The sequence below is a fragment of the Canis lupus genome, chromosome 25 (assembly GCF_003254725.2).
Source record: "Canis lupus dingo isolate Sandy chromosome 25, ASM325472v2, whole genome shotgun sequence".
In the NCBI taxonomy this organism is placed as follows: Eukaryota; Metazoa; Chordata; class Mammalia; order Carnivora; family Canidae; genus Canis; species Canis lupus.
The window spans coordinates 25,590,026-25,611,453 of record NC_064267.1 but is presented as its reverse complement, the minus strand read 5'-3'; the positions used below and the strand labels follow the sequence as shown (position 1 = coordinate 25,611,453).

The window sequence follows — 21,428 nt, the reverse complement described above, 5'->3', positions numbered from 1 at the left end:
CAAAGTGTGGGCTTTTGTTTGTTTATCTCTTTGTTAATTATCCTATTTCAATTCTCCAAGCTTCTTGGATTGGCCCACAGAATACATGCGTCATTGCTCTCCTTGTTACAGATTAAACCTTTTAATTTTTAAGGGAGGTAGGGGCAAAGGATGCCAGCAGGTCCCTGCAGTAGCTCATGTTTTCTTACCTGAGTCAGCACTTCAAGGATATTCTATCTTATCTTCCCCAAGAAAGCTTGGTGGGTTTCCTAGAAGAGATGCCAGAAAAAGGCTGGGGCTACAAATATGAGTGGTATAAATGAATTTTTTTAAAAAGATTTTATTTATTTATTCATGACAGACAGAGAGAGAGAGAGAGAGAGAGAGATGGAGAGAGAGGCAGAGGGAGAAGCAGGCTCCATGCAGGGAGCCCAACATGGGACTCGATCCCAGGTCTCCAGGATCACATCCTAGGCTGAAGGTGGTGCTAAACCACTGAGCCACCCGGGCTGCCCCAATATGAGTGGTATATAGACTTTTTAAAAAAAATTTATTTATGATAGTCACAGAGAGAGAGAGAGAGGCAGAGACACAGGCAGAGGGACAGGCAGAGGGACAAGCAGGCTCCATGCACTGGGAGCCCGATGTGGGATTCCATACCAGGTCTCCAGATCGCACCCTGGGCCAAAGGCAGGCGCCAAACCACTGCGCCACCCAGGGATCCCAGTATATAGACTTCTCACGTTCATGCTAGCCCACATTCAGCCTTCATCAATGCATTGAGGTTGACCATTTATCTTCCTACTGACTTCTATGGTGTCTAGCAGCATATTCCCCAGGACAACTAGTGCTTGGGTTCGTTTTAAGCTGCAGGCACCTGGCTTTCTATTTCTTAATATCAGGTTGGTTATTTTGCCTTGTGACCTCAGTTCTCTGAGGAATTCAAAAAAGTTTGTTCACTTGGAATATATATTCAACAATTTTCTTGTTGGATGGGAGATGACATCACCCGGCTCTCCACATTTTTAAGTTGAAGTCAAAAGTCCAAAGATAAATATTTTAATAAATACAGAGATCAAATAAATTAATAAGAAAAATGCTAAAGTGGTTTGAAAAATAAAAATTCGGTAGTACAAAATAGTCATTGAATCTAATGTAAGGTCTCCTAAATTTGCATCTTTGTACTGTGACTGGAGCTTGCCAAACCTGTAGTTCTGTGAATTGAGTATCGCCATGGCAGTTTATCAGGTGTATGCTCAAAAATAGAACAAAAAGAGAAAAGTAGACAGTTGTCCTCTGAAGTGGAAACTGAGAAAACAATGGGAAAGTATGAAGAATTTAGTCATTAAGGTCAAACTGAGAAGAAAGAACTACCTGAAGATGTTGCACAGAGGACAGTTTGACTGCAGAAAAGTTCAAGAAACTTATCAGAGAATCCTGAAGAACAGAATGTATTTCAATACAGAAAATTTCAGCAGATTTTATTCACTTCTTTTCCCTAACCATTTCATGGGTTTGGTTTTTTGACTTCTAGAAGGCTTTAATCAAACCATTTTTGGTTTAGCTTCGATACAGTACTTAATTTCTGTTAACAGTACTTGCTACTGGTCTTCTAATGTGGTTAAATATAAAAAGGCAGAATTTTCAAAATCTTTTTTACATACAAATCACTCTATTTTGATATTGAATGATCTTGAATTGATTTCCTGAAATATTTTTAGGTAGAAGTCTTTCAACTTTTAACAGTATTTTTGTAGAATGAGAAAAAAGAGAAAAAAGTCACACAAGTTGATTCTACCAAGCCTTGGTCATAATACATCATGGGCCAGTCTATGATCTACTGAAGAGGTCTAACTATTCCTCTTAACAAGCTTCCATTTTCTGAGGTTTAATTAACTACAAAGATGGGTTAAGAAATCAAACCTTGTGACCTTGCCTACGGAGTAAAACCATAATGACTTGAAATCATACGTGCTAATAAATTAGTAGATTAAATGGTATTTGTAAATTCCAGTTCAATGATTAAGTCAACTATCCTGTATTACAAAACTAAAACCTCAACCGATTTATTTAATCTACAGAAGATCCTACCTTACTATTATGCCTTAGTGATACATTTAGGGGATCCATGGAAGTAATAGCATCAGCCACTCTGCAGTAGGAAAAGACTTCTAAGAAAAAAGTTTTATTAGTATCCAGTAGCACTATTTAGGGAAAAAGAACCCAAAAGAGTGTTGTGTTCAATCTCCAACAACTCTATAATCATATGATAAAGGTTTCTTTTCTAATGGAATTATTAGAGCTTTAATGTGCCAGTGGGTATTGTCAAATTGTAAATATAAGAAATATGAAGAATAAATATAAGGAGTTATATGTTTCATGGGTAAAATGCATTTTCAATCATTACTGGTTATTGGCTATTCAAGGACACTTTGCTCATTTGGAAATAAACCCTTTGATATGCTTTCAAAAAAATCTTGCTTCTCCTTTTTTCTTTCTTATAATCAAGATTAGTAATTACCTAAAATAATGTATTATTTGGAATAGAGAACAAAAGGACATGTGATATCTCTCCTATAATATATTGGTGGTACATATTGAGATATTGTTACTGAGAAGTATAAATTTTTCTGCTTCAAAGTCCATTGTAATTGAAGATTCTATTTAGAAAAGATCTTATGATTTAAACCTGAAGGTAACTGGTGATTTTTTTTTTTTTTTTTGCTTTAGACCACAAACTGTGCCAGTATTAGCAAATATCTGATCATCTGCTGCCGACCATTTTCTAGCAGATAGAATTCTTATAAGGGATGACCTTTGACTACTCTCTCTGTTGATAGTTACCAGCATTCTAGAATAGGTTGTGAACCAGGATCCTGGAAAGTAAAGGATACTATTTGAAGCATCTCAGAAGAGTTCTCACCATCTTGGAATGTCATTTAGGCTGGTGTGGATAAAGGCCAAATTGTCTGACAAAAATGATCTCAGAAATGGCATGAGGTCTGATTTGTTTCCTAGAAGATGGCCACTTTTGGGATCTATCTCCAGCAAATATAAGCAGGGAATATTAAATGAAGTGTAAGTTTTGCTACCCCAGAACAATGTACTATGGAGTAGGGGTAGGTAAAGAAATATTGACAAAAAAACCTTGATCAAACACAAAAAAGTTAACTTAGAAAACACAGGAAACATTTGGAAATTTTAATTGTACACAATAATTGCCTGAACTTATAGGTTTTTTATTGTTTTCCAGTGACTAAAATGAACAGTATATATTATAGTTTTTAAGCATATGTTATAATGTTGATACTTTAAAAGTGTGCTATTTCAAGGTAGTAGGGCAAGCCATTCATTTATTTTACCCTTTTAACATACTAAGTGCTAACAAAGAAGATTGTAAAAAATAAATAATCTATCTGAAATATCTGCATGTTTATACTCCAGGATTATTATAAACCAAAATTTGAAAATTTTACTAATGTAGAGCATATGTTAGAGAGTCAGATAATACTGGTTTTTCTTCTGTTAATGCATTGGAGTTTTTTACTAACATTTCTTATTAACTGGTTATATTTTAGAGAAATGATTTTGACAAGCATATAAACTTTGACAGTTTAAAATTTCTTTAAAAATTTTTTTTAATATCCTAAGTTGAGTTCTAATAACTCATAGGAATTAGACCATATCTAAGTTTCCCCCTCAGTATTTGGCACCATGTTATTTTGTACTTTGTAAATTCTAAGATATATGTTGCAAAAAAAAGAAAATATCCCAAACCAAACCAAACAAAAAAACAACACAGAGTACTCACTCAAGTCAAACAATTGGCTGAGCCTTGGCTCTGCCACATAAATACTGTTTAAAAATTTAAAAATTTAATTATTCAAAATTTGAATAATATCTATCTCAAAGGGACTTTGAAAGGTTAAGTTAAATATTATTTTTAAATATCTAGAAGACAGCTTGGTACATAGGCACAAAAAGGCTTTTTTTTTTTTTTTTTTTTTTTTTTTACTGATTAATTTCAGGAGGGGGACAGAAAGGCAAAGGGAGAGAATCTCAAGCAGACTTCCCACTGAATCCAGAGCCAACCTGGGGCTAGATCCCACAACCTATGAGTTCATGACCTGAGCCAAAAGCAAGAGTTTGACATTTAACCAACTGAGCCACTCAGGTGCTCCTGATCACAAAAAAGTTTTTATTTAATTTCCCTCAAAACTGTTATTGTGTATTAAACAATGCTCCTAAGAAACTCCCTTTTTTGCCTCCATATTCCCATCCACTTTTCACTCACTCATCTCTTTACTTGTATATTCAAAAATGACTACTTGAGCTTTATTTGAAGCTCTAGGCATATAATAACAAATGGTAAATACAAGTGTGAGCCTGTTATTGATCAGATTGTGATTTGAGATGGGGGAAAAAAGACTGTGAAGGAAATAGTTGAGGGCAAGGGCAATAAATGCCAAAAATTTGAGGCCGGAATATGACAATGCAATTGGGGATGCCAAAGAATGCAGTGTTGTTGGAGAAAAATGAGTGGAAGAGTATTTAATAGGACAATAGGGAGCTGAGGCTATGCCCTTTAAGGCTCAGAATCCTTTAGCAAATACCAACTCAGTACATAATGTTGTACTTGTCAGACATCAGTATGAGGTGGGCTCTCACTGGGTATGAGAGGATGGTGAGAAAATTTGTAATGGTCATAGAAGGTACTAGGCACTTTGATAGAGGAACCTAGGAATGAAAGCAAAGTGTATGCATGGGGCAATTGAAGGAATAGTTCATGGGTTGAAAAAGTGGCTTAAATTAAGACATTAAAGAAAAAATGAAAATTATTCAGGCGAATTGGTTGAAAGAAGGACTGCAGAAAGGGTGATAGTAAAAAGGAATCCCCCTCACAAAATCAAAGAATTAGTGAGTTGAAAAAGGTAGTTTGGCTCAGGTACAGAGGAATTCTTCAGGCATTTTTTGACTCAATGACGTTGTCAACAATGGTTTTGAAAATAAATATAGGGGAAATAGTAAGTAAGTAAATAAATTAATTAATAAATAGGAACCATTTGTTCCCACTGCCTTGTTACAGTATTAAGTTATTTTCTTCCAGAGATTGCCTCATTCCCATACTGCATGCCAAGTTTATTTCATGGTAGTTTGATCAACTTGTTCTCTTGTCATGAATCCTTAGATATGTAACCCACTGACTGCCAAATTTTGACATGGGAAGTTTGTATATAAATTGAAGTTGCAGCATTTTCTTTAAATATAAATTAATTTATGACTTAAAGGCAAGTTTTAATCACTCTTACTATCCATTTGAGAAGTAGTTCTCAAGGACATTAGCAAAAGATGTTCTACTGGTCTATATGTCATGTGGTGGAACATTGTTATGAGGGACTTTTTTCTGCGTACATTTCAAATTCGCATAATGTCAAAACAAATGTTCAGTGTTCATAAGTGAGCACAAAAGCTATATTCCCTCCACATACCAGTTCATGGCACTTGGATTCTCAAACATCTACCAAATAAGACAGATGACATAATATAGAAATGTGAAAAACTTTATTTCTTTTAGGGTGAACATTGACCAGTTGGGAATAGAAGGCAGGAGGATCCAGGCAGATAAATTCTCTCTCCTCCCTCTTTCCCCATGTATCCTTGGATAGATTGCATGGAGAAATCATGGACCTAGGAATAGTCTCTTGCCATAGTTTATTCCAGGATGCCCTTTATGACTGAGCTGTTAAACCATCCATGAAGCTCCCTATGTTTCTTTGTGACTCGTCAAACATTAGTCACTATAGTTAACTCATCACTTGTATCTTGTAAGGCATCATTTCCTCCCTCACTTTTCTAGTCACTCACTTACTCTCACTCTCTTGAGATTATACATCTCATGAAGAGAATCACCAATTAATAACCTTATAGGAGGCGTTTCTTTATTGGTAAGCCAGTCTATGAAGTTTTACACAGGGGATTATTCTAAAAATAATACATTCAGGATTGAATTTTTGAGTCTTACTTTACTCTTGTCTAAAAATAATAGATACCACATTACAAAATATGCAACCTTACTCCTTCACCTGTAGTTAATTTGGATGCAGTATAGATGAAAGGAAGGACATTGGGAGATTAAATAACCCCAGCAGTGAAGCAGTATGAGAGCAATGGAGAAGATGTAAAAGAAAGGAATAGATTCAAAATTTTTGGCATAAGTCATAATGCTTCTATTGCATATTTAGGGAACAATTTTATTTTCCTTGATCTGAACTGTTCCTATGATCTGATTTTAAAATATGCAGACATCAAGTATCCTGAGTAAAAGGGTCTTGATAGGAGATAAGTGGAACTTGGACACATAGAATAGAGGCCATTGGCAGAGACTGAAAGTCTTGAACACTAATTATCTTGAATCCTACCACCAGGTAGGAACAAACTTTTCTTCCTTACTGTAAAAGGAAAGCCTCTCCTTCAGTGAATACCATGTAATGTCCTCATATGAAGTGCCTCACAAAGCAATGCTTTTTCTCCTCAGCACTCACACACATAACAGCTTGATAACAAAATAAAACCTAAGTATAATATGGAAGCCAAGTCCTGATCTGGGAATGATTGCCTATATATAAAAGGAATTATATGGCTAGGTTGATATGTATTGATAAAATTTGGGAACATGTACTTATAAAATTTGGAAACAAAGAATGGTAGTTTTTTTTTTTAAAGATTTTATTTATTTTTTCACGAGAGACACAGAAAGAGAGAGGCAGAGACATAGGCAGAGGGAGAAGCAGGCTCCATGCAGGGAGTCTGATGTGGGACTCCATCCTGGGACCCCGGATCACGACCTGAGCTGAAGGCAGACGCTTAACTGCTGAGCCACCCAGGCGTCCCAAGAATGGTAGAGTTTAATGAATTAGGCTAGAGTGGTATAAGGTAAAAAGCTAGATAGAGGAAAATTCACTGACATGAAGGCATGTTCCTTATGAAATTTTTAGGATTCAGTGTTTTGGCAAGCATCCTAAAAACTGATTATAGCTTTCTAGAGTGGTTCCTTGAAGCCTGAACGCAAAGATGGCTTATAGCAATGGAGTAGATGTGCTAGAAATACCTTGCCAAAGTTGTAAAGGTTGTTGGAAATATTGGAATGGATCTACTTACTACCTGGCTATTTTTTCTCAAGGGTGGGCTCAGAAGATGCTGCTTATTTTACAGGTAAAAAAAATTCTCTGGTGATCCTGATTCCATTATCTTAAATATAATCAAATTTAGGTTGATTGTAGGGGATTCTTCCATAGAACTGGATGCCTGATATCAATGGGAATGACAGTGATTATATGATCTAAGAATAACATTAGCGATGTTGCAGAATTTTATTATCAGAAACAAGATTCCATTACTTGCAAGAATTTATGGTGTTGGTTGAAAACTCATGGTGTTTTTAAGGGTAAAGCAAGTAAACAATCCACTATGATATTCCTTGTTTTCTAGAGTAAGAGGAAAATCACCATCAGTGAGAAATGGACTGGTATCACCTTTCACTATGGAAAATCATTGTCCTTCATCTAAGTTAACAGATCAAAGTTAATTCACTCATCCAAAATACATTGAAGAAGAGGCCGGGGTCTCTTAAGTAAAGATGCTGAAATGTCATCATATGTATATGCAGTACATGTTATTCCAAACTTTTTCAAGGAGCCATCTGGCAATTTAGACAAAGGAAAATGGACTAAAAGAGAGAACTACATAGAAATGATACATTTCATGGGACACAAAATGCCACTACAGTCCTCTGATTGAGAGATTAAGGAGGCCAGATGATGGCTAGTTTTGATTTGAGTTCATTTCATGGGGCACCCAATTTGTCTGCAGAATTGCCCCATGGTTTTTTTCCTCTTATTTCCAAATGGATAATTATGATAAATATTCTTAGCAGTTGGTATAAAATTACCTTGGTTCTCTGACCTGAGTAAGAGTCATTAAAGTAAGAGAATTCAAGTACAAGCACCTGAAACTGTGCTTCCCTTTTCATATAATCAAATGAGTAATAAGGGGTAATATCAAATTCCTGAAAAAATTTCAGTTTCAAGTCTCAAAGACTTGAGAAATGCAGAGATAACAGCATCTGTCACATCTCACTTACTTCACTTCCCTGGCTTCTGCAAAAATATGTGGACCATGATGGCAGATGATGGACTACCATAAAATTAACCACATGGTTCTATCAATCAGTTACTGCACTGGATGTATTATTTTTACTGCAAGAGATCTACACAGCCTCTGGTACTTGACATCCAACATTGATTTGGTGAATACTTACCCCTGGAAATCTCATCAGTGGGGGTGCAAAAGCGCTTCAACTTTCAATAGCAAATACAGCAATAGATTTTACTTTATGATCTATGTTAACTGCTTTGTTCCACATCGCAATAAAATCTATACAGTTTAAACATCTAAACTTTCTTCACAGTGCTGCACCAGTCCACTAATTGATGGCATTATGCTAATTGGACAAGGTAAAGAAGTATCCTAGATACCCTGCTAAAAAATATGGTTGCCAGAGAATGGAAGATATATCTATCAGAGAATTAAAACTCTGACTCATCAGCATAAATCTTTTTTTTTTTATTACTTATTTATGATAGTCATACAGAGAGAGAGAGAGACAGAGACAGGCAGAGGGAGAAGCAGGCTCCGTGCACCGGGAGCCCGACGTGGGATTCAATCCCAGGTCTCCAGGATTGCGCCCTGGGCCAAAGGCAGGCGCCAAACCGCTGCGCCACCCAGGGATCCCTCATCAGCATAAATCTTAAGAATTCATTAGACTTTGGCAGGACAGTGCATAACTCTTTATATGTTTCCCATTTTCTTACTTCCAAATAAGTCCAGTGCGTACTGTGTGGCTCTGAATTTTTGGTAATAATATACGCTATATTTGAGATTACCACTCCTGTCCATTTTATTCTCAGGACAATGGAATGAAATCAGAAATAAATAGTAAAGACATTTAGAAAATTATAAAATATGTGAAAATTAAACAATGCACAAATAAATACACAGTTTTTAAAATAATCATAAAGAAAATTTAAAAATGCTCTGAGATGAATAAAGATGAAAATCCAACATGCCAAAATGCATGAGCTTCAGCAAAAGCAGTGCTTGGAGGTATATTTACAGCTATAAGTTTGAATATTAAAAAGGAAGATCTCAAATCAATCATATTCCAATTTTAAAAATGAAAAATATGCTAAACACAAAGAAGGCAGGAAAAGGAGATAATATACATTAGAATGGAGGTACATGGAATAGAAATAGAAAAATAATAGAGGGAATGAATAAACCATGTTGATTCCTTACAAAGATGTTTTTAAAAAGACGAATCTTTAGTTACACTGATTAGACAAAAGGAGACAGGACTTGAGTTACTAAAAGTAGGAATGAAAGGTGGAATATTTCTACCAAACATTCAGAAAGGATTATAGGAGGACATGGAGAACAATTGTATGCTAATGTAATAGGTTACCAAGATAAAATGGACAAATTTTTAGAAAGAACAAATTTCCAAAGCAAACTAAAGAAGAAGTAAAACATATGGATAGTCCAATAACCAGTAAAGCTATTGAATTAGTGATTTTAAAATTCCTACAATAAAAAAAGACAAGATAGTTTCACTCATTAATTTTACCAGATACTTAAAGAATTAATGACAATCTTTAACAAGCTCTTTCAAAAATTAGAGAGGGAGAAAACAATTGCCTACTCATTCTATGCAGCCAGTATTATTACCTTGATACCAAAACCAGACAAAGCTATCGTAAGAAAGAAAGGTATAGGCCTGTATACCCTGTAAATATAAATGCAAAAATCTCAACAAAATATCAGGAAACCGAATCTAGCAACATATACAAATATATTTTATATATATATTTCCTAGATTCACAAATATATATATATATACACAAATATGTATATATATGCTATATATACAGCATGATCAAGTATGATTTAACTGTCAATTCAATTCATTTTTTTTGTTGTTGACTTAGGAATATTTTCATTTCTCTTTACACTTTGAAGAATACTTTTACTGGATATAAGATTCCTGTTTTTTTTTTTTTTTTTTTTAGATTCCTTGTTGATAAACTTTTTCTTTCAGAACTTAAGTATATCATCTCACTGCCTGAAATACTTCAACTCTCCAGGGTTTCTGGTGAGAATAACTCCTAATTTTATTGAAGATTACTTGTACATGCTTGTACCTCTCCTGCTTGTTTGAAGACTTTTTTTTTTTCTTTTTTTTGATTTTCAGTGGTTTGATTACATTGTGTCTATGTATAGATATTTTTGAATGTATCCTATTTGGAGTTTATTGGGCTTCTTAAATGTGCAGATTCATGTTTTTCATCGAATCTGGGAAGTTTCCAGTGATTATTTTTTCAAATATTCTTTTCATCCCTTCTTTTCTTTCTTTTCCTTCTAGCACTCTCATTATGTGCATATTAATAATTTTGATGGTGTCCATGGGTCTTTGAGGATTTGTTGATTTTTAATAATTTTTTTCCTCCCTTAAACTAGATAATTTCAATTGTGGTTATCTCTATTCACTCTTGAATTCTGAAAAATTAGTATTTCTATTCCACTGCTTATCTGAAGCTGTTATCAAAGTGCTTAATTAACATTTTAAATAAAATGGCCAATCTCAGTCTTATTTGTCCTCTCAGCAACATCTGACAAAATTGATCATTGCCTTTTCCTTGAAATCGTTTCTTCCCTTGACCCTGAGGATTTTCCTACTGCATCAACTTCTGTTTTCTAATCATTTTCAGTTCTTTGCTTTTCATTTCTGCCTTAAAGATATTCATAATCATGGCTTCAAACACTACCTATCAGTGACAACTCTGTATCAAATGTGTTTATAATATGTAACCTGATGCTTTAACATCTGCCCTACATGCGTGTGCTAGACACACCCTGTTCTGAGGCACATTGTTTCAGCTTCCTGCATCCCTCATCACCCCCTTCTTTGAGAGGAGTCTGTCTCCCAGGGGTACACTTTCAAATACAAACCAACAAATACCAAGTCTACAGACTTACCTACTTCCTTTTTCAGGCTTTCATATTCTAGGCCACTATATAGTTGCCGTAATAACTCCATTACTAAACATCAGACAACCAGGGACAGCCCTATGTCCCAGAGCCTATTGAAATTATTCAAAGTAGTGAGTATTACCCTATCTTACCTATTCCTTCCACAGAAATCACAATAAAGTATTTTGCCCATGGCTCCTTTCTTTCCCTCTGCCTCATGCCTGATCCTAGTGCTTCCCTATGTAGTCCTCACTCCATGACATGATATGTATTCCCTTTCCTTTGAGATATGTATCATAAACTACCTTTATTAATATATCATTAAAGTATTAATGGTAATCACCCTTTAAAAATATTTCTATTTATTTATTCATGAGAGACAGAGAGAGAGACAGAGACATAGGCAGAGGGGGAGAAGTAGGCTCCTCACAGGGAGCCTGATGTGGGACTCGATCCTAGACCTTGGGATCATGCCCTGAGCCATCCCTGGTAATCATCTCCTTATCTTCCATACCTAATAGTGTTGGCCCTCCCATGCCTAAATAATAATAAAACCTATTGAAACAGACTCCTAAGTTTTTATCAACAATCTGAGACTTTTATCTGAACTTTAGACTCATATATGCTAATTTAATACCTCTAATGTTTAATAATCTTGCCAAACTCCTGTTATTTCACCCAAATTTGTTCCATTTCATTTCTTCTCTAACTCAGTAAGTGGCAAATGCTTCCTTCTGGTTTTATAGACCAAATACCCAGGAGTTGTTTTTGACTCTATTTTATTCTCCACAACCAGTCAATCAGAGCATTTTTTTTTTTCCTGATTTCTCCAAAATAAATTCAAGATCCAACCACTTCTACTATCACTTAAACTTTTACCATGCTGATCCAAGCGACTATCATCTCTGGGTACCTTATTAATTGTTATTTCTGTTTTTTTTTCCTTTGTAATCTATGGTTCACACTCAAAAGAGAAATACAAGTGATCCTTGAGACCAAAAGAGATAATTGTGTTACAGAGAAATGTGGAAGAAGGCAACTTGTAGGCAAAGAGAATTTAGAGATAGGAGCAATACGGTTGGTAGAAGGTTTTTGATTCTCATTATGATTGAGATGAAAAGTTGAGGTTTTATGGCTAAGTAGTTACATAAGTTAACATGTACTCAAAAATATATATGTACTGCCATTTCAAAGTATTTTTACTTCTTATTTTCTCATGCTAGAGTTCTATTTTTCCAGATAAAATTCCTGTAAATTCTCCTATCTCTTTCAGATTTTGTGCAAAACCACAGTCTTGGTGAGCCTTTCCTTAGCTACTCTAATAAAATTGACACCCCCCCCCAGATCCCAATTTGACATTTTGTATATTCTCTCTCTTTCCCTCTCTCTCTCTCTCTCTCTTTCTCTCTCTTTGAGAGACAGAGAAAGAGACTGAGAAGTGAGTGAGCAGGGGCAGGCAGAGGAAGAGTGAGAGAATCTTAAAAGATTCCATGTCTAGTGTGGAGTCTAACATGGGTCTCAATCTCACAACCCTGAGATCACAACCTGAGCCAAAATCAACAGTGGGAAGCTTAACCAACTAAAGCTTTGCCTTTAAGGCATGGGTTTTTGTCTGTTTATCCATTGTTTTCTCCCAAAACCTTGATTAATGACTAGTACAAGGAAGGTATTAAAATATGTATATTTGTTAAATGAATAATATTTTTCAGGTCCATAATGAAATAATTAGATGATGGTGATATCTGTGACCTGAAAAATAGTTTCTATGAATTTTATGTTTGGTAACCACAGTCCAAACCTTCATTTTCCAACTGCCAGTAAGTGCTAGCAAACAAATGATTTCACCCTTAAAGGAGGACACATATCTTCAGCAATGTTTAAATTATTAGAAATAACCTACATATATTATGTATCATAGGGCTTGGCGCTACTAAATAGATAGCAATCAGTAATACTTTTACTCTATTTTCCAAAGTCCAATGTTACTTTTCTTCTGTTCTTCACACATCATTTATATGCAATTTATGAAGTTTCTCAATTATTGATGAGTCTGTCATTCCCTGGATTATTATAATTTAACAATTTCAAAACTTGGCAAATGATGAAAGATGTAGTAGTTTCATAATGATTTTGTTTTGAAATGCTTTTTATAACAATTATTTTTATGATGCTTCACTGCTGACAATAGCTTTGTTTCTTTTAGACTGACATGCATCTATCATGAGCATATCAAAATTTAAAACAAACTTTGTGCTTTCCTTGGTTAGAAATAAACATTTTTTAATTTTTTTGAGGATGCATCAGTCAGTATAAACATATCTCATTTATATCATAAATTTATAGTTATTGCAAACATCTAGATTCCTGAAATTAAAGTTATACTTCAGAATCATTCTAATGTAGTCTTCTTTATTTTCACCCCTGAATTTTAAACAATGATATAATTCTTTCTGCAATATTACTAATTTAAAAGAAGATAATTAAATAATTATTCTCCTCTTCCAGGTTCTAAAATAATGACGTCCTAAGGAATGTCATTTAATTTTAACCAACTGACAGGTTTAAAATGTTTCTGAAAACAAGATATGTGAATAGAAACATTTTGAAATGTCATGCTATGCACACTAAGTACTTGACCTTATTTGTATTCATTTTTCATACAGAAAAGCATATCCGGCAATTGATATTTGGCATTAAAAATCTTATATTATCCTTGTCAGAGCCAAGCACATCCATCTACCTCTGATGCTCAAGAATAAAATACCTTAATATTGGGAAAAATTTAAGAACTAAAAATATCTATACTTTGTTGTAAGTACTTTTGACACATAAGCATTAAGTTTTCAAATGCATATCCAAAGGAAAAAAAACAAATATTATTTTATAGTTATTTACCTGGAGTACAATATCAAATATATTTGTGTCTCCTTTTTCCTAAATTAGGATTATAGCTTGGTGTTTCTATTTGAAGTAAAATGCCTAACACTTAATAGGCTACAGTAATGTTTAATTGAAAAAATTAATCTGACATTTTGAACTGATTACAAAGTAGTCTTCATATGCACAAGTTTTAACATACATGTTTTAAATGAATTTCAAATAGCAAATAATAGTGTTAAGCATAAAAACAAAGATTTTTTTTACCTGCTATATAAAAAAATACTAGAGCTTGGAAAATACTAATACTTTTCCCTCTCTTTGAAATGTATCAGCCTAGAATACTTTACGTGAGGGAACATTAAGAAATGCAGTCTTAAGTAATTAAAGAGACAGACATTTTTATCATAACAGCTAAAAAAATATTTGCTAGAAGCAGGTGATTTTACAGTGTAATTGGTTTCATTTTTCTGCAAATGTTCTACATACAAGTTCCTTACCTCTGTGCATCCAGACTGTTAACAGTATGGAAATAAATCATTGAAATATATTTATAGTAGTGTGAGAAGGAAAAAAAAAGCTGAATTCAGATGTGTTAAGTCTAATAAAGAAAATACCAAAGAATAGATATTTGAATGTACTGATCATCACAGCCAATATAAATCTTCATTGAAAGCCCTGAACTCATTTGGAGACAGAGAGGAGAACACACTGGAAAATAGAAGATGTAACATGAATAGGAGAAGGGAGGCACTCATGTACAATTGATTCCCTTTGGATTTTGTAAGAACTAGAAGATACAATGTTAATCTTAAGAAGAGAACTATGTTGTACACAGTTCTTGACCTAATCTATATTCATGATGGCACAACATTAAACATTTTCATAATAAACTGATCATATTAGAAAGGAAGAAAGATCTCAAATTGCTAATCTAAGCTTCCACCTGAATAAATTTTAAAAAGAACAACAAACTAAACCCAAAGCAAATAGAAGAAAAAAATGATTAGGAATAGTAGGGAAATCAATAAGATATGAAACAGAAAAAGTTAATAAAACCAAAAGTTGGTTCTTTTAAATTATCAATATAATTCCAAGTTGATAAGAAAATATATGAAAAACTTGATGTCTATAAATAAGAGAAGTTACAGGAAATGAACAAATTGTAGAAGGATACATGTTACTAAAACTGACAGGAAAATATAGGAAATATGAGTAGTCAAAGACAAGAAATTGAATAATTAAAAGCCTTTCACAAAGAGAACCCAGGATCATAATTCTATGAATATTTTTTGAAAAAAAATACTAAACTTTTTCTACACAATACAAAAGCTTTTCTAAAAAAATAGAAAGGGTGAAAACATTGTCTACGATTAAGTGGATTTATCCTTTATATGCCAGGTTGATTCACAAGACGTTGTGGTATTAGCATAAGATAGACTTATAAATCAATAAAATAGAATTGGGAGTAAATAAAAAATGAATCCTCCCATTTGTGGTTATTTGATTTGGAACATGAAGGCAATATACCGGTAAAAAGTCTTTTCAACAAATAGTTGTAAGACAATTGGATATCCATTCGTAAAATGATAAATTTAGACCCAAATCTCACATCATACACCAAAATTGTCTTGAATGGGTCATAGATTTAAATGTTATAGTGAAAAATTTTAAAAGCTTACAAGAAAATGTAGTAAATATTCATAACCTTGGACTAAGCAAGTTTTCTTTTAGCTACAATACCAAAAGCATAAGTGATTAAGAAATTATAATTTGAAAAATTATAATTTGGACTTCAATAAAATTCAAAAACTTTGTGTCAAAAATCATGATCTAGAAAGTGAAAATGTGAGTCCTAGACTCTGAGAAAGAAATCCACCAATCATACATCCTATTTGATAATACACAAAATATTTAAAGAATTCTCACAGCTTAATAATAACTATAGTAGTAATGCAAGTAAAAAAAAAAAAGGGAAAATATTTGAATAATCACTCTCCCCCCAAAAATGCAAATGACAAAAAAAAAACTATGAAATTACACTCAACATTATTAGTTGTTAAGGAAATGTGTATTAAACTGCACTGTAATTGGATAAGATCCTTTGTTGAATTTCAATTTCCTTACATTTGCTTAGGCTCCTTTCCTTGTGACCTAATGTGATATATCCTGTAGAATGTTTCCTGTGAGCTTGAATGTGTATTGTGCTATTGTTTGGTGGCATGCTCACTTATTGATGATGGCAATAAAAAGTGGTAGAGACTTAGAAAACAGTTTGTAGTTTCTTACAAAGCTAAACTAACTCACTATAAGATCCAGTCTCAGTTTGGAAGGTGGAAATAATTTTTCAGTGAATATTTGCACACAGGACTTTGTATTGATATATTTTCCTTTCTTTTCTTTTTGTATCCACACCTACATAAAAAGTTCCTAGGTCATAATGGAAATTTTATGCTTAATTTTTAAAAATAATTTTAATCCATTTTCCACAGTGTACTAATCATTTTACATCTTCAAAAATAAGGTATGAGGTTCCAGGCCTTCCATACCTTCCATGTCTGTAGCTTTTTAAATCTATCTTCTTTAGTGTGAAGTAGTTTAATATGAAAAGAAGAAAATTTGGACAGATTGATTACAAGTAAAGAGATTGAATCTGTAATCAAAAAACTCCCAATAAATTAAAACCGAAGACCACATGGTTTTCTTGGTGAATTCTATCAAACATTTAAAGAATTAAGGCCAATCTTTTTAAAACTCTTCCAAAAAAACTGTAGAGATGGGAATACTTCTAAATTCATTTTACAGCATCAGAACTACCATGATACCAAAGCCAATAAAATAAGGATACTGAAAAATATAGAGCAGTATTCCTGATGAATATAGATACAAAAATTTTCAACAAAGTGCTGGCAAACCAAATTCAACAGCACATTAAAAGAATCAAATACCATGATCCCGTGAGATTTATATAAGCCAATGCCAAAAAAGCATTTGACAAAAATGAACATCTTTCATATAAAAAGTCATAACAATTTGGGAATAGAAGAACTAAATTCAACATAATGAAATCTATATATGATAAGCCCACAGCTAATATCATATTTAGCAGTCAGAGATGGAAAGCTTTCTACTAAGATTAGGAACAAAGCAAAAGTATTCACTTTTATTACTCCTATCCAACATAGTACTAGCCAGAGCAATCAGTTGTAAAAAAAATAAGAGCAGTCACGATCAGAATGGAAGAAGCAAAATTGTCTCTGCTATGATGTACTCTCTTATATAGAAAAATCCTAAAGACTCCACCAAAAAACTCAGAACTAGTAAACATATTTAATGGAGTTATAAAATCAAAATCAGCATGCAAAAATCAGTTGAATTTCTATATATTAACAATGAGCTATCTGAAAGATAAAGAAAACAATGTCACTTATTATGTCATTTTAAAAATAATAAAATACTTTGGAATAAATTTAACAAGAAAATGGAATACTCACACACTGAAAACTATTAGACTTTGGTAAAAGAAATTGAAGAAGACACAAATAAATGGAAAGATATTTCATGATCTTGGACCCAAAGAATTAATATTGTTAAAATGTCCATACTTCTTCAAAGCCATCCATAGATTCAATGCAGTCCCTATCAAAGCTTAATGACATTTTTCATAGAACAGAAAATTTTTAAAAAAATGTATGGAAACAGAAAAGATCCCAGATAGCCAAAGCAGTGCTGAGAAGGATTAACAAAATCAGAGGCAATACAATTCCTAATTTCAAATCTAATTACATGGAATGAATTTTGAGGGTGTTATCCTAGGTGAAATAACTCACACGGAAAAAGACAAATACTGTAAAATGTCACTTATATGTCAAATCTAAAAAAGCCAGCCTCATAGAAAGAATAGAATGGTGGTTGCCAAAGTATGGAGAATAATCTACCACCATGAACGTGCCAGATGTCATCTGATCTTGGAAGCTAAGCAGGGTCGAGCCTGGTTAGTACCTGGTTGGGAGACCGCTTGTGTTATATTACCACACACACGCACAGTTAGTTATATCAGGGGATGAGGTATATACTAACCTTATTGTGGTAATCATTTTGGCATATATACGTGTATCAAATAATCACACTGTGCACTTTAAATTTACATATGTCATACTTTAATATTTCAACAGATTGGAAGACAATTTTAAAAGTAATTTTGAACTTCAAAGAAATATTTTAAAATTATCTATCTTTGTTATCTTATTTTCTGTCTTAAATCTTTTTTTTAAGATTTATTTATTTATTCATGGGAGACGCAGAGAGAAAGAGAGAGAGAGAGAGGCAGAGACACAGGCAGAGGGAGAAGCAGGCTCCATGCAGGGAGCCCCATGCGGGACTCAGTCCAGGATCACGTCCTGAGCCAAAGGCAGGTGCTAAACCGCTGAGCCACCCAGGGATCCCCAAATCTTTTTTTCTTTTTTCTTTTTTTTTTAATATTTCATTTACTTATTCATGAGAGAGAGGTAGAGACATTGGCAGAGGGAGAAGCAGGGTCCATGCAGGGAGCCCCATGAGGGACTCCATCCCGGGACTCCAGGATTAAGACCTGAGCCCAAGGCAGACACACTCAACAATTGAACAATGCTTGAGTCCATTTCTGAATAGAATTTGTTTTATGCTAAGCACTATTGTATCTTGTTTTACTTATTGTAGATAATTTGTTTACTGTATCATGATACAAAATCTCTAGTCACATCATATGCTGCACGTGAATTCTCTGACACCGTAAGACTGCACTGGGTGGCTTTTGCAGAGAACTTTCTCCTATTAACCATTGTAAAATTAGCCAGTTAAGATTTATATTGTATTTAATATTGCTTCCTCTCTACAAGTTAATGATTGTATTTTATGTGTTATCATTATCTTTCAGAGGAGCACTCATAGTTATTATGTGTGTGTGTGTGACTGGGAAAGCAGTGGGCAGATTAGCTTTAAAATAACATAATTAATAATTAAGGTCAATGTATAAAAATTTTTCAGTAAATAATTAGTCTCAGTGTAAATTTTCATTTGAAATGATCAACTCTTGTCTCAAAATATGATGTTCAGAAATTAAAAAACTGAATTCTTATTTTCAATATTAGTTTGTGTTAATCATGTTTGTTTAACAAAGTGCAGAAAAATGTCATTTTATTTATTTATTTTAAAGATTTTATTTATTTATTCATGAGAGACACAGAGAGAGAGAGGCAGAGACATAGGCAGAGGGAGAAGCAGGCTCCATGCAAGGAGCCCAACGTGGGACTCAATCCTAGGACTCCAGGACCACGCCCTGAGCTGAAGGCAGGCGCTAAACTGCTGAGCCACCCAGGGATCCCCCAAAATTTCATTGTACTAATGGATTCATGGTATCAATGGAAAACACATGGCATGAAAAGTTAACTGGAACACTGTACAAATACAAAAGGGAAGCTGTCACCATCTAAATCTATTCTTCAACTTTAGCATCCCCAAAAAGATGAGACAACAAGTTTCAGTGTGCTTTTCAAGCAATGAGACCAATCTACTATGTCTCCTTGCTGAAAGACTTGGTATACATATCATCAAAATTTGAAGGTCTAATCACATTTACATGGAAAAACAAGTGACAATGTATGCACATCTCAAAAACCAGACATATCCAAGGAATAATGCTTTCTTCAAGACCATTAATATGGGTTCCACAATAAATTAAAGGTATCAAGGTACAAATATAGGTAGGTAGAGAGGAATTTATCTAGAATATGAGAAACTTAAGAAACACAATTGAGTGCAATGTAGAGTGAACCTGGTATGAATTCTCATTTACATAAATATGGAGAAATTGTTTTATGACAGAAAAGTTGATTATTGATCATTAACTGATATCAAAAAATACTTAAGTTTGGTATTAATGGTTTCTTTCTTTTTTCTTTCTTTTTTTTTTTTTTTTTAGTTTCAGGGGTGAAATGGCATGTGTGGTTTGAGTTAATCTTTAGCAAAAAAGACTAAGGAAAAAGAACATATTAACCACATGTGGCAAAATCTTGATAATTTGGGGATTAAAGATTTCATTAAAGTTCTTTTATACCTTTAATATGTTTAAAGTATTTTATAAGTATGTAGGATCCACTGAAAGAAATCACCAGGAGGGACAGACAACACATTTAAATTTAGAAAAGATCTGGCCTTGGGGAGCCTGGGTGGTTCAGCTGAGTGTCTTGACTCCAGCTCAGGTTATGATCTCAGAATCCTGGGATACAGCCCCTCTCCCCAAATCTGTGCTCAGTGAGGAGTCTGCTTCTCCCTTTCCCTTTGCCACTCCACCAGCTCATGCTCGTTTGCTCTCTCTCATAAATAAATAAATAAATAAATAAATAAATAAATAAATAAAATCTTTTTAATATTTTTATTTTACTATATAATGGTTGTATTTGTTAGAATAGACCTTTATTTTTCATGGGCAAATTTTGTGGCACGTTGGTACAGTATTGAACTTTTTTACAACTGAGTATACAGAAATGCAAAGGTCATATGTCATTAGGGTGATGTAATATCATGCATTCTGTTATCTTATTAACTTCCAGAGCAATTGCACATATTGCATTATTATGTAATTTATTTTCTAAAGCAACACTACTCTCATATCAATTCAATCAACTGTTTACAACCTAACAGTGTTCCCGTCTAAAAACTGAGACTCCAACTTTTCCACCTTTTACTGTTTCTGCTGTATTTTCATCTCTCACAAATCAAATCATTGAGTAAATTGTTTTGTTTTGTTTTGTTTTAATATAGACTTTATGGCTAAGGCAAGGGTAGAGAAGAAAGAATTGCTGGAATTATGTTATTGAATAAACTAGAGGGAATGAAATCTACTGCAAGGTTGAAATATTTGGCTTTATATATGATTATAAAAATCTCTATAATTACAAGAGGGAGGGTAGAATTATTTGGTACAGACATCAATAGATAGTGTTGAGAGTCCTTTTGGTTATTTCAATTTTTCTCAGTGAAATTTGGTTATGGCAATAGATGAATAACTATATATGTAGTTATATATCATTTATATAAAGTGTATATGTGTATAAATATATAATTTATGTTATAATACATCCATGTATAAATATGCAAATTTATCTTTTTTTAGATAGATACATCTCTCCAATATCCAGATCAAAATAGTTTGTTTTCAGCATCTCAGTAGGATTCCTCCTTCCTCCTACCATTACCTTTGAGGTAATCACAATTTAAATATCTCTAACAATGGGGCACCTGGATGACCCAGTCTGGTTCAGTCTGAGCTTCAGGATCTTGGTTTCAGTTCATGTCATGATCTCAGAGTTGTGAGATAGAGTACTGCACCGTGCTCCATGCTTAGCGCAGAGTTGCTTGAGATTCTCCCTCTCTCTCCCTCTGCCCCTTCTCCTGCTCTGTCTCTCAAATAAATAAATAAATAAATAAATTAATTAATTAAAAAATAT

The 21,428-nt window shown here is 33.6% G+C and overlaps 1 protein-coding gene and 1 long non-coding RNA gene across 5 annotated transcripts in view; one reads left to right on the top strand and one right to left on the bottom strand.

Moving 5' to 3' along the window:
- The window catches only part of LOC112669637 (disintegrin and metalloproteinase domain-containing protein 20-like), a 161,477-nt gene that overhangs the window by 110,068 nt on the left and 29,981 nt on the right, over window positions 1-21,428 (bottom strand). The window lies entirely within an intron of this gene.
- On the top strand, window positions 5,821-8,434 carry LOC112669638 (uncharacterized). The gene is made up of 2 exons (XR_007405902.1): window positions 5,821-5,924; window positions 7,468-8,434. It is a non-coding gene; the product is annotated as an uncharacterized LOC112669638 (long non-coding RNA).